This window comes from Octodon degus, unplaced genomic scaffold (assembly GCF_000260255.1).
Source record: "Octodon degus isolate 3935 unplaced genomic scaffold, OctDeg1.0 scaffold00101, whole genome shotgun sequence".
NCBI lineage: Eukaryota > Metazoa > Chordata > Mammalia > Rodentia > Octodontidae > Octodon > Octodon degus.
The window spans coordinates 9893533-9906146 of NW_004524677.1; the positions used below are offsets into that span (position 1 = coordinate 9893533).

Sequence of the window (12614 nt, forward strand, 5' to 3'; positions counted from 1 at the left end):
AGTTGAAGTTATTTCTGCATCTTGAAGTAGTGTATATTCTAATACTAATCGTGTGGTATGGTATGATAACCCCTACTCATTTCATAGCCTATGTGTTAAACTAAGGCAGAAATCAATCTATTTAATGAAAATAAATGTAACACAGCATCAGTGAACATACGAATGAATTAAGAATGTGAGTAAATTCTTTATCCTCTGGCATTTTATTTTTGTACCAAATATCTGCTGGTTAGATGATCCCGTTCTGCTTCTCCTCTCAACAGGTTCCTGAGTGCTGTTTTGACCAGTGGATGCTCCTTATGTTCTCACTACCTCCTCTAGCAGGGACCTGTGTACCCAGGATGACCTTCAACATTCCAAAGTCTTTGGGTCTTGCAGGGGAACTGGGCCACAGAAATTACTGTGGTTTCTCATGTCTTAGAAATCAATGTGCAAACAAGAACAGTGGCAACATGAAAGTGGGACAGTGGCCAGAAATGAGGAGATGTTTACAGCACACAGAATTCATGGGATTTGATGAGGAATTGAGTCTGGGGTACTTGGGGGCAGAAGGGTCAATTCGGTCTTCTAGGTTGCATTTATAACAGTGTGGGGAAGACGAGCTTTCATTTAACCAAAAATCTCGAGAGGGGGGATGGTAATGTTTTTCTCCCCACAGGACTTAGAACTCTGTAAAACAAAGCTGTGAAGTTGACAGGTAGATTACTTACTACAATCACAAGTACTTGGGGCTCCCCAAAAGACAACTGAAAACGAAAGTTTGAGACTCATGAGGAGGTTGATGAGAGCTACTGAAAGGGAAATTAAGATTTTAAAGAAAAGCCTGCCAAGAGCGCCTGCTAAAACCAGACAAACATACCCAACAAGCCTAATAACAAGACATTTCTCCCTTTGTGTAACATGCTTGTTTAACTGATGGCCTCCCAATGTAATTTAAGATGTCTAAATTACCCTAGCAACCTGTGACATCACCAAACCCTCCAGTCACATTGTGCAGAATCTGCCTTTGTACCTCCCACTTACTTTCCCTATAAAAGTTCCAAACCCCACCAGGGAGAGCTCTAACTGGGGGAGAGTCCAGTAAGGCCCGCTGGTGGAACACACCACCTCCTACGCCTTCTCAGTGCAGGCTCTTCCCATGTGTGGCCTGTTTCCCATGGTACTACCATAACAGAAGATAAACATGGAAATGACCTCAGAAGAAGTTCTGGAGCAAAACTCCCTGAAAGCTGCGTTAGTAAGACACCAGCAATGAAGAGGCGCCTCTGAGGAGGTAGAAAAGCACAGGGCGAGACATGGGAGGCAGACCAGGAGCAGAGCTAATCGCTGCCGCCACAGGACTCGGTGAGGACAGTGGCACCGATACACAACGAGCGGTTTGTGACTCAGGAGATAAATCAAACAGGGCAAAACAGCGTACATCTACAAAATTTTCTCTATTTTTGGTATTTTGGCTTCCATCATCTGGAATAACTTTTTAATGCATTGGTTTTTAAAATATGTCAAACTTTTTCTTTAAATACATAGATATGATAAATAAATTATAAACGCCTTGTGCTAGATGTCAGGTGTCTTTCTGATACATGAACTAAATGTCAGCAGCAATTTGTTGTCTTACACATTGTATCAGCTTGTCCAGTCCTTTTGTGAGGGAAACCACCTAAAATAAGCCACACATCAATATTTGTGAGGGCCCAAACCAGGCATATCAATTACATAGGAAGAAATACGTGGGACTCTAATCTTCTGAGTCAAAGATGCCGCTGTGTAGTGATTTTCTTTGGCATTTCTGGAGGCCGCACACACGGCCTCTGCCTTCAGATGCACCCCCAGGCCTTTCTGCTCTAAGGCTGTCTCCTACGTCCCTCGGTTCCCCAGCTAGCCTTCAGCTGCAGAAGGGCTCCTCCTGTCTCCGCCTCCCAGAGTGCTGCTGCCACACGCACTCTCCACTCATCCAGTGAATGCAGCGTTTGTTATCATGATCTGAGGAGATTCTCCTTTCTGTCAGAGGTGCAAGACTAAATAAAAGAAATGACTCCACAAATGAAAGAGACTAACTCATATGGCTTCAAAGCAGCCCTTTATTTTTGTGGTTTTTTTTTTTTTTTAATTGAACTCAGGCCCTTGCGCTTGCTGGGCAAGTGCTTATTCTACTGAGCTATATCCCTGGACCCTCGGATCTTAAGCTTTTCATTTTCCTTTGGATATTGTGTCTTCCTTTTATAATCAGAACACAAAAAGTGTCTAAAACTCCTTATGTTGATTCTAAGAATGTTTTTAGTTCATAATTTAGACTTCAGAAGTAGAATGAAGGGCCAGAGATATCTCGGCAGACTGAGCTCCTGCTTAGGCAAGCACAGGGACTGAGGTTCAATCCCTGGCACCACTTGTGGCACTGGACCTGCTCTTAGGTGTGTGGGGCAGGCCAGTGAGACTGGGCATGGTAGTGCACACCCATAATCCCAGCTTTGGGGAAGCCAAAAAATGGGAGCGTCACTATGAGTCCAAGCTGCGTAGTGAGACTGGGTACCAAATACATTTTTTAAAAAAGTGGAATGAAGTATAGTGCAAGGTCAGAGAGAGCAGAACTTTGACTGCCTTCTGATTGCTGCTGAGATGGAGGTGGTGAAACCCAGCGAGGGAAGCAGCAGGCTGTGTGCCAGGACATCTGAGCTCTCTGCCTTGCCAAGTGGCTCCTCCCACCACATGGGCGTGGACGGCACAGTGCAGTCTACAAGGGGAGGCCTTTGTTTTTTTGAAAAAAAGTTAAGTTTTTTGAAATAAAAAAACAAGTTTCTACAAGCATATCTATCAAATCATGGTTTTAGAAAATGCTTTTTGACCTCTTTCCTGGTTTAATTTCATAACTGAATAGGGAAGAAAGTGTGTTGCAGACATATTGTGAATTAATACATTTTTTTTCTCTCAGCCATTGGAATATTAAATTAAACAAGATTGAAGTCACTGAGTGGGAAAATAAAGATGGGCAAAGATTTAAGTAAAAGGGAAAGGACACAATAATTAAAGAGAATAAAGGCACTAAGAAATTAGAACTTTTAATCTAAATAAGCGAGGAATCATCTGCTTAACGTTGTCTCTATGTTCTTCAGCAAAGTGCATCCTCATTTAAAAGCTGTGTTTTCTGTAATAGAAAGCTACATCTAAGTCAATCAGCAGCAGTCCATCTCCTGCCAGTCACAAGCTACCATGTGACTGGGACCACATGATGGGACCCTGTTGCAATAAAGGAAAACTGGCATCATTGATCACTTTTCTCTGTGAATTTCCTTGATCAGAAAATTTGGGACACCACTTTGTTAAAGGATGTCATGATGCATAGTGTGCCTAAGAAGAGTCACTTAGAGAGAAAAATTTCTCTCCAGCTTTCACAGAGAGCAAATTGGTCAAGCAATGGCCGTGACTCATTCACATGGCTGACACTGACAAAGGATCCACAAGGCACTATACATGGTTCCAGGGTAAATCCTGAGGAGATTTGATTGACCTTAACAGATAGCAAAAGTTACATTTTTAGCTATATAGGTCTTGTTTAAACTTGGTTTTAACCATCTAGCAGAAAAGTTTAACCATGAGATATAAAAAGTAAAGCCATATCAATATGCTGAGCTGTAAAAGCTCAAGTCAACAACTTCAGACAATTGCCAATTGTGCTGGTAACTCACTACTATTAAGGATCATTGGACTATAATGGATTGTTTTGTTGAATTCAAGTACCTACAATATTTTGACTGGCATCAAATACGAAAAGGTCCTTTAAAGACTTCTCCAAATACAACTTCTCTAACAGCAATGGAACACCCATCTCTGACGAAACAAAACAAAAAAGGAGGATATAGATAAAGGACTATTTTGTAGTGAAAAAAAATTATGTATATACAAACTAGTTAGGATAGATATACAGCTAGTTTCTCTTAGTTCAATGAGAAGAAAGGTTTTTACTAATATTGTTTAGGCAATATATCATGTCTACATCTTGTCCTCTGAATAACTACTATGAAGACAATATGCAATGTATTAATTATTATAACTGTCCAACTAACCTGTTTTGAAACTGTTTCATTGTTATTTTATCTTTTTTCTCATTAAAATGAATAAAAAACAAAAAAATAGGAAACCTTCAGTTGTAATCACCTAGTCATTTCTGTACTCTACTCCTATTTCTCAAAAAATAAACACTGTCTAAAAATATTGAGGAAGTCTTTCTCAGAACTACTTTACGTTCATTATCATTAATTGGTTTTTTGCTCAAATTAGCTCTGTTACAACAAAATTTAATTACTCTAAAATTTTTCTTCAATAGGACCCTGTGAATGTAAGAGCCAGTAACACAAATCAGGAATTTTAAAAAAACAATGTTCTTTCTGTAAGTGCAAGATCTACTCAATTTAGTCTGAATTAAATGAAATGAAAGCTGTTAAGTGCTGCTGCCTGCTGCTTCACTGCCTCCTGCCTGCTTGCCAGGGACTGTTCTTGGCGGTTCCCTCTGCTGTGCTGCCTGGCCCTGGAACCAGGCAACTGTGACCTGAGACCTCTGTGACCTGTGAGCTAAATAACCTTTCTCCTTAAAAAAAAGGGAGAGAGAGAGAGAGAGAGAGAGAGAGAGAGAGAGAGAGAGAGAGACTAAGAAGGAAACACAGATCTGTTAAATTTTTATCTAATAGGAAGTGTAGCTTTTTTTGTCATTTCAACTCTGATCTTAGAAGGACAAATGACCATTTTGAAGAAAAACACTATGCAAAACAAATAAAACTCTTAATTTATAAAATGCTAAATAAATGCCATAATCCCAAATTTAGACCTACTTGTGGAACTGCAGTCAATAACCCTACAGTTTTGCTTTCTCCTAGCACGGCAAAACCTCTGTGTTAAATTCTCCATGAGAGTTGGGGAGGGCAGTCTCAGCCCTCCAGTGTGAAGGAGAATGGTGCTGGGATTTACACAGCAAAATGTCGAGATGTGGAGTCCTTGCTCGTGGTTTAAAACTTGATAAATATGAATGAGCTGCGGGCTTGGTATAGTCATAGCAGTGCACTTTGGGAAGACTAGGACTTGGTGCAAACCCTGGGAGAGGGACAACTTTCTGGGAATAGAATCACTGAAGAAGCAGTTGTAGTGAAGGCTGTTGACATGAAGTGTGCCACAGATTGTCCAATTAAGAAAGAGATCTGCATCAATAAAATGTTAAATCTTGAGAATGTAGTGAAATTCTCTGGTCATAGGAGAAAAGGCAATATCTAGTGCCTATTTTTGGAGTGCTGTAACGGGGGAGAGCTTTTTGATAGAATCGAGCCAGACATGGGTGTGCCTGCACAAGGTGTTCAGGGTTCTCCCATCGACTCACGGCATGGGTGGTTTAGCTGCATGGTGCTGGAGTCACTCATGGGGATACTAAGCTAGAAAATCTCCTTTTGGATGAAAGGGGTAACCTCAGAATCTCTGACTTGGTCTTGGCCACCGTGTTACAGCATAATAATCATGAGCATTTACCGAACAAGATGTGTGGTGCTTTACCTTATGTTGCTCCAGAACTTCTAAAGGGAAAGGAGTTTCACGCGGAACCAGTTGACGTTTGGTCCTGTGGAATAGTGCTTGCTGCCATGCTGGCTTGAGAATTGCCACGGGACCAGCCCAGTGACATTTGCCAGGAATACGTTGATTGGAAAGAAAAAAAGACATACGTCAACCCTTGGGAAAAGATTGATTCTGCTGCCCTAGCTCTGCTACATGAGATCCTAGTTGAAAAATCCATCAGGAAGGATCACCATGACACACATCAAAAAAGATAGATGGTACAACAAACCACTCAAGAAAGGAGCCAAGAGGCCCCGGGTCACTTCAGGTGGTGTGTCAGAGTCTCCTGGTGCATTCTCTAAGCTCATTCACTCAATTTGGACTTCTCTCCAGTAAACAGTCCTTCTGGTGAAGAAAATGTGGAGCGCTCCAGTGCCCAGCCAGAGCCACGTGCAGGTCTCTCCTTACAGGACAGCAGTCCTCCACGCCTCGGTAAACTGGTCCGAGGGATCAGTGCTTCCCAGCCTGCATGGCCCAGCCATGTGCTTCTGAATAGTCAGCTAGTTGGCTCCCAGGATCCTCACAGAACCCTGGCGGCACTTGGTCAAAAGAATGACACGTTTCTTCAGCAGACAAATCTTATCAGTGCCTGAAACAGACTTGTGAGAAGTTGGGCTATCAGTGGAAAAAGAGTTGTATGAATCAGATTACTGTGCCAACAACGGATAGGAGAAACAGTAAACTGATTTTCAAAGGGAATTTGGTAGAAATGCTGAGAAGATATGGGTTGACTTCCAGCTTTCTAAGGGTGGTGGATTGGAGTTCATGAGCCACTTTCTGAAGAATAAAGGGAGGCTGAGTGAGGCTGTGAGCAGCCAGAAGGTTGGCTGCCTGCCTCGTGATCTAGTCGCCCTCAGGATTCCTGGCGAATGTGGTGCTGCTGAGCTGGCATTATTCTACCTAGAGAAGATTATCCTAGCCTGCAAACTGGGAACAACAGTTGCTGAAGAATGCTTTATCCAAACAGCTTCCAATTCTTTGTATGTTTGGATACAAATAATAACTGTATCTTAATTGTAAGTCATCCTTTGAGGAAGGGGTATTTTTTTCATCTGTGTGTCATGTCTAAAGTTGAAATTCATCTAATAGAAACTAGGTTTAGGGTACATGTGCCCATGAGCCTTTATACCAATATAATGTCTCCTTCTTACCAAAACTTGTTTCATCCAGCAACTGTGTACTCCTTCCACATCGATCTAATTGTACAGATGGGCTAGCAAGGCTGCACTGTTGTGCCTTTTGGAGAGTAGACTTGTCAGTCTGGGCCGTGAGGCTGGCTTCAAAAGTGTAACCCCAACACTTGTACTTATATTTTCAAAAGGGTCTGACAAGTTATATGAACCTGTTGTTGAGTGACAACGATTAATTAAAATTGCAATCAGATTTTTTTTCTGGTACAGCTCCTAAAATATTAAATAATGGTCAGTCATGGAAAAACTTGAGCATATGCTCTACTGCTTGACTACTAAAATTACTATTGCACATCTTAAATATTTTCTATATTATTCTCTACATTCACAGCCATATTTTAATTTTTCATTACAGAAATAAAGTCTATTTTGAAAGTGAAAAAAACTTACAGTGTTTTAAAGATATAATGTGCAATAGAAATATTTTAAATGTATTTTCTTTTGTGTTGTTATCTATAAATATCATGGGAGAAAAGAATAAATATTAATGTAACTAAGAGTGTTAATGTAAATCTTCTATCCAACAAATTCGTATCGATCCAGGAAAACATGGTATAGTTTTTGACACAAGTTTGGTATGTTATATTCTATAAAAATCTATCTAAACCAAGTATCATTCTATTCTAGATTATTGGTCTATCAATAATTTTCTCAAAATATTTTAAGTATTTTAACTATTAATAATTAAATAAAAACAAACTATAAGTAGGTCTTTTCAAACTTTCACTATATAGAAAATCCAAGTTTATGAAAAGTAACTAATACCTCTATTTCATATTTAGACATAGCAATCAAGCTACATATATCACTTACAGTTCACACGCCACACGTGACTGTGTGTGTCCTACGTCATGCGTGTTGGCCTGGACTTTGTGAGAAGAATTTGCGTCAGTGCAGATGTTGCCAGCCTACCCAACAAATCCAGGGAGCACATGAATAAACCAGGATGGAAACCCTGAAGTGAGGCTGGGAAGGGCCCAGAGACCCCTTCTCCCGAGCCCGTCTCTCCAGCACACTGCTCAGCCCCTCACAGTCTGGTTTCTCTCGTCTGGGCCACTCACTTTGGAATTTGGTCTTAATTTATCAACATCTTCTGTGTTTCCAAATGCCATGTTTTTTTCTCATATAATCTTTAAGTACTTCAGCAAAACAAAGCTCAACAAAAAAGATCCAATATGACACAAATAATTAATATTACTTGTGTTGTGGAACAGGTAGATCTCAAATTCCTTCAATATAATCACAGCTACCAGTTTTTAGAAAAAATGTTTATGAGACACAAATGTGCTGCAGCACAAGAAGATGACTTATAAGTGAAGGCAAAGAAATGATCATCTCACGGCATGTTTTCAAAACGTGACATACATATTTATTTTTGCAAAAATATTCAATTATGCAGTATTCTTTTCAAATGGAAGTTATATACAATTATATACAAGATTTCGTAGAATGCTTAGGAATATAACTAACGTTTATCAAATAGCTTTCTCTTTGATAGCAACAAACATGTAAATACAAGGCTAATTACATTGCACTATTCTAAAATAAAAAAAAAATTATATACAAGAAGAGATGAATTGTCAACATTAGTGTAAGAAATAACCACTGAATTAAAGTCACTTGCTAAATATATTTATTGAATTAGTCAACATGTGCATTTTATAACAAATAAAAATATTCTGTACAGTGTAAAAATATCAGTAATTGAATAATAACAAATCCTACATTCCAGGGTTCTTTCTCACAGTCACTCATTCATGAGAAAGAAGGAGAAGCTGCATGAAGCACATTCACATCCGTGCTTTCTTTCCACATAACTTTGTGTGAAATCAAACAATTCAAGCTTTCAAGAGAAGATGCTCATTTAGCCCTTTCCTTTGTTCATCCTGTTTTTCTGGCTCTCTGTCCCACAAGTTGAACTGCATCACCATGCTTTTCCTTTTTTTTTTTTTTTTTTGAGACAGGCTCTTGCCAAGTTGCTAAGTTGCCGAGGTTGAAATTTGTGATTCTCCTGCCTCAGCCTCCCAGAGTGCTGCAACAGTGTGATGACTTTTATTATTTAAAAGTAGAAACTATTGGCATTATGCTATATCATAAACCAAAGTAAAAGGCAAGTAATACATAAAATATGTTGTAAATAGTTGCAAATGAAATAAAATATTAAGACACCACAATATTAAGTGAAAGACTCATACACACAAGCTTAAATATCACATACTTCCTCTCATATGAAAAACCCAGAGTTAAATAAGGAACAAAGTAAAAGACAGCTAACAGGAAGCAGGCGCAGGCCTTTTCCCAGAGGCCTGGGGAAGAGCAGGGAGGAGGGGTTTGGGGCACAGGAGCTGGGCTGGGCTGCGGGGGATGCCGACTGCACACAGGAAGCAGGAGCGTGCATGCTGCCAAGGCGTATGAAGAAAGGGAAGAGGGGTCTACAGACTGCAGTGGGGAGGAAGAGGAAGGAGAGGGACGAAAAGGGACAAAGACGTGCTGTGACGTGCCAACCGCCCCCAGGGAATGGAGACGTGCAGGACTACGCACACGTGCAAAAACTAAAATTAAAAAGAACTCTTACAGATTAGTAAAAGAAGCAGCGACTTCTACTTACTACCAGTACAATGTGTGTGTCCTTATCTCTATAAATATTCAAGAGAGATTTGCCACAAAACCAAATTATGTCATGAGCTTGAATCACATTTCAAGTAGGTCAAAGCTTTCCTTTATTTTCTATTTTTTTTTTTAAAAAAAGAAAGGACCTCTTCATACTGTAACCATTTATTTCTAGGAAATTTTGAAGAGTACCAAGTAATTACTCAATGTGTATATTCTCATTACGTTTCCAAAATAAATTGAACTACTGATCATTTGCATCAGTTCTATAAAACGTTATTATTTTCTGAGTTTACCAAAACTGTGTTCTTAACAGCACAGCTAATGTCCAGTTTAGGTGTGGTCCCAGTGGGAATATTGGATCACTATGGCTAGTGATGCAGAAGGGAATTATTTCCTTTTGAATTCATATCACAAAAACTGGTGATTTCTTATATGAAAAATGAAACATATAGGGCTTTCATATCAAGGCTTTTTCCGTTATATTCCTGCCTGTCTGTCAACCGTCGGTGCATTTGCAGATATTCGCTCCACGTGTGCAAGCAGTGGGTTTGCCTTGTAAGAGGCCTGTGCCAGGGTCAAGCCCAGCAGTGAGGCTGTGTCCCAAAAGAGAACATTTTACAAAGGGCTGGGACAGAATTCAAGTGCAGGGCCTTGGTCTAGTTCCCAGCCACCTCCCCAATATTGTAAAAATAGAGGGAAACAGACAGACAGACAGACAGACAGACAGACAGACAGACAGGCAGGCAGGCAGGCAGACAGACAGATTCATTTATGGAGTGGATGAAACCAAGGTTCAAGCTATCCTCCCAGTTCTTCCAAGGGCAACAGAGGGCCCCACCAGGTCCTCCTGATGGTTTGTCTGCATCAACTGTACAAAAGGCATTTGACATCAAACTCGCCTTGGAATTGACTTCCTCTGCAGCCAGGGGGCGGCAGCAGAGTGGCAAGGCCACTTTGGGACCCCAGCAGAAGCTGTCTGGGAAGGTGTTCGCCTCTGTGGTAGGGAGGCAAGGCTGGGAAGGCAACACTGACCTCTGGCTGCAGAGCAGAAAGGCCAGTAGGAAGCTCTGGTGCAGAGGGCCCGGCTCTAGCCCAAGGCCAGAGGTCCGAGTGCAGCACGTGTCTCTAGTTTTCTCTGCCAGGTGACAAAGAAGAGACGGAGGAGAAGGAAATTTAAGGAGTACGAAGCTGGAAACAAGAGTGTGGAGTTGTTTGTTCTAATTGGGAACTTAGAAGCGCAAGTGGAGAATTTTACTCTGACCACTGTCTGTCAGCCAGTTTTTCTTTTGTCAAAAATGAGTTTAAGGGCCGGGAATATTATAGCTCAGAGGCTTAAGCACCTGCCTGGCAAGTGCAAGACCCCGAGCTCAACTCCCTGTACAGAAAACAAAAGAAGAGTTCAATGAGGTAGCACACACAACGATCAGTGCTTCATGTGTGGGGTTTTAATACACTCTCTTGCATGCATTGCACGGCCCCTGCACCCGCCATGATGCTGCAAGCGGCAGTGTTGTTCTGTGAGTGACCCAGGAGGTTATGCTCGCTTTGGCCCCAAGGAACTCGCAGCCCCCTGGGATGCCTATCGAATCTGTCCCCAGAGTCAACTGAGCCCAAATGAACAAGCAGCATAAGCATGAAGAGAACAAAACAGCCGGGAAGAAGTGGTGCTGAGCAACTTCCAGCGCACGCTCGTCAGCGGGTCGACAGGACACGCAGGGCACTGACGTGGCCAGCACCTGCGGGTTCGGTACAGTGACAGAAATCCAAGCGTGAACTTCTTCACTGAATTGTTTCGATCCACATGAACTTGATGCATGCTTAAGAAGTGTCGAGCGAAACAAAGTTTGGAATCACTGTAGATGCGCCTGCTGAACATTATAAACCATTCACATTCTTTTCTGAGTTTAGCTGTTTGTAGTATTTATAAATGTTTAAGAGTGTGTAATTTTTTGTGACTTCTTTTCTCACTCTGAACATTGGCTATGTTCCTAATTTTCACTATTTACCTGAAGAAATTGCAATTCATAAAATGAACATTTACTTACATGAAAATCTTTCAGATTACTATAAATTATATTCCACTGTCAATGCAAGTGTTGCAAAGGGACACAGGTAAAAGCTGGCTGTTCACAAGCTAAAAGAACATTTAAATCTATGTACTTTCTGCTCTTTTTCTACAGTGAATAAAGTAAATAAACACTATTTTTCATAATGCATAATTCTTATAATAATTAAGTCCTTGAATCATCCTAGTACTTAAGTCTGCTTTTTCCTTTTGCAGGCCTGTAGGAGGCATGGTCAGACATATAGTGAATGCTGTCACTGGGTTCCAGCCAATAGAACTTCAGGACCCCCAAAATATTACCGTCACCTTCACCCAACTTCACTGGATCTGGCGCCATGCGGCTTCCTCGCTCTGCCTCAGCTTCAAAATGAACCCAAAAGGTAAAAGTTCCGAATCAGTTCTGAACATGGAGAGAGCTGAGGCAGTGCAAGGGAAGGCAGGAAAGCGGGACTTCCTCGGGCACTTGGGGAAGTGGCAAGAACTACGTATGGATAAGCACGTTTGAAACTCAGGAAGGTTTTGAGAATTAATGGCAAAGTATTTTTTATTATGTTTCTTAAAGTATAATTCACTGTGGGTTGGATCACAATTCTGTTTTTGTGGGGTGTGCACGGGGGTGGGAGAGGACCCTGCTCTGCCACGCAGGCTGGCCTCCACCTCCCGACTCGCCTGCCTCGGCCTCCTGAGTGCTGGGACTACAGGCGAGAGGCAGCACACCCAGCTGGCTCACAGCAGCTTTCATGTGTGTTGAGGTAATTGGTGCTTGTGAAGGAAAACCCTTAGTGATATGCATTCAGAAGTAACTGACAACTCCTTGGAATAATCTGTTAGATTTCCTCCTAGAAACTCAAAGTTAATAATCAATATCATTGAATCTGTTGACATAAAGAGAAGAAAACTTATTATACATTTGACAGCTACCAAAAAAAGGAGACAAGTTGCCTCTGGGAGATGCTTAAACGAGTCTACATTGCCGGGTTTAAGCTCATATAAACAGTTCACGCCTGTTGGAAGAATGTTGGTTACTTCTTTGATATTTTTCTGAATAGAAGCAAAACTTTGAAAGAGAAATGTGTATATTGTAAATCGCAGGACCCAGTAAGACTCCTACAAACAAACCCTGTAAATAGTTTGCAAGACGTAATGGCACTGTT

At 41.1% G+C, this 12614-nt stretch overlaps 1 pseudogene; it reads left to right on the forward strand.

Moving 5' to 3' along the window:
• Positions 1 to 5013: 5013 nt before the first annotated feature.
• The window catches only part of LOC101570853, a 13993-nt pseudogene continuing 6392 nt past the window's right edge, over positions 5014 to 12614 (forward strand).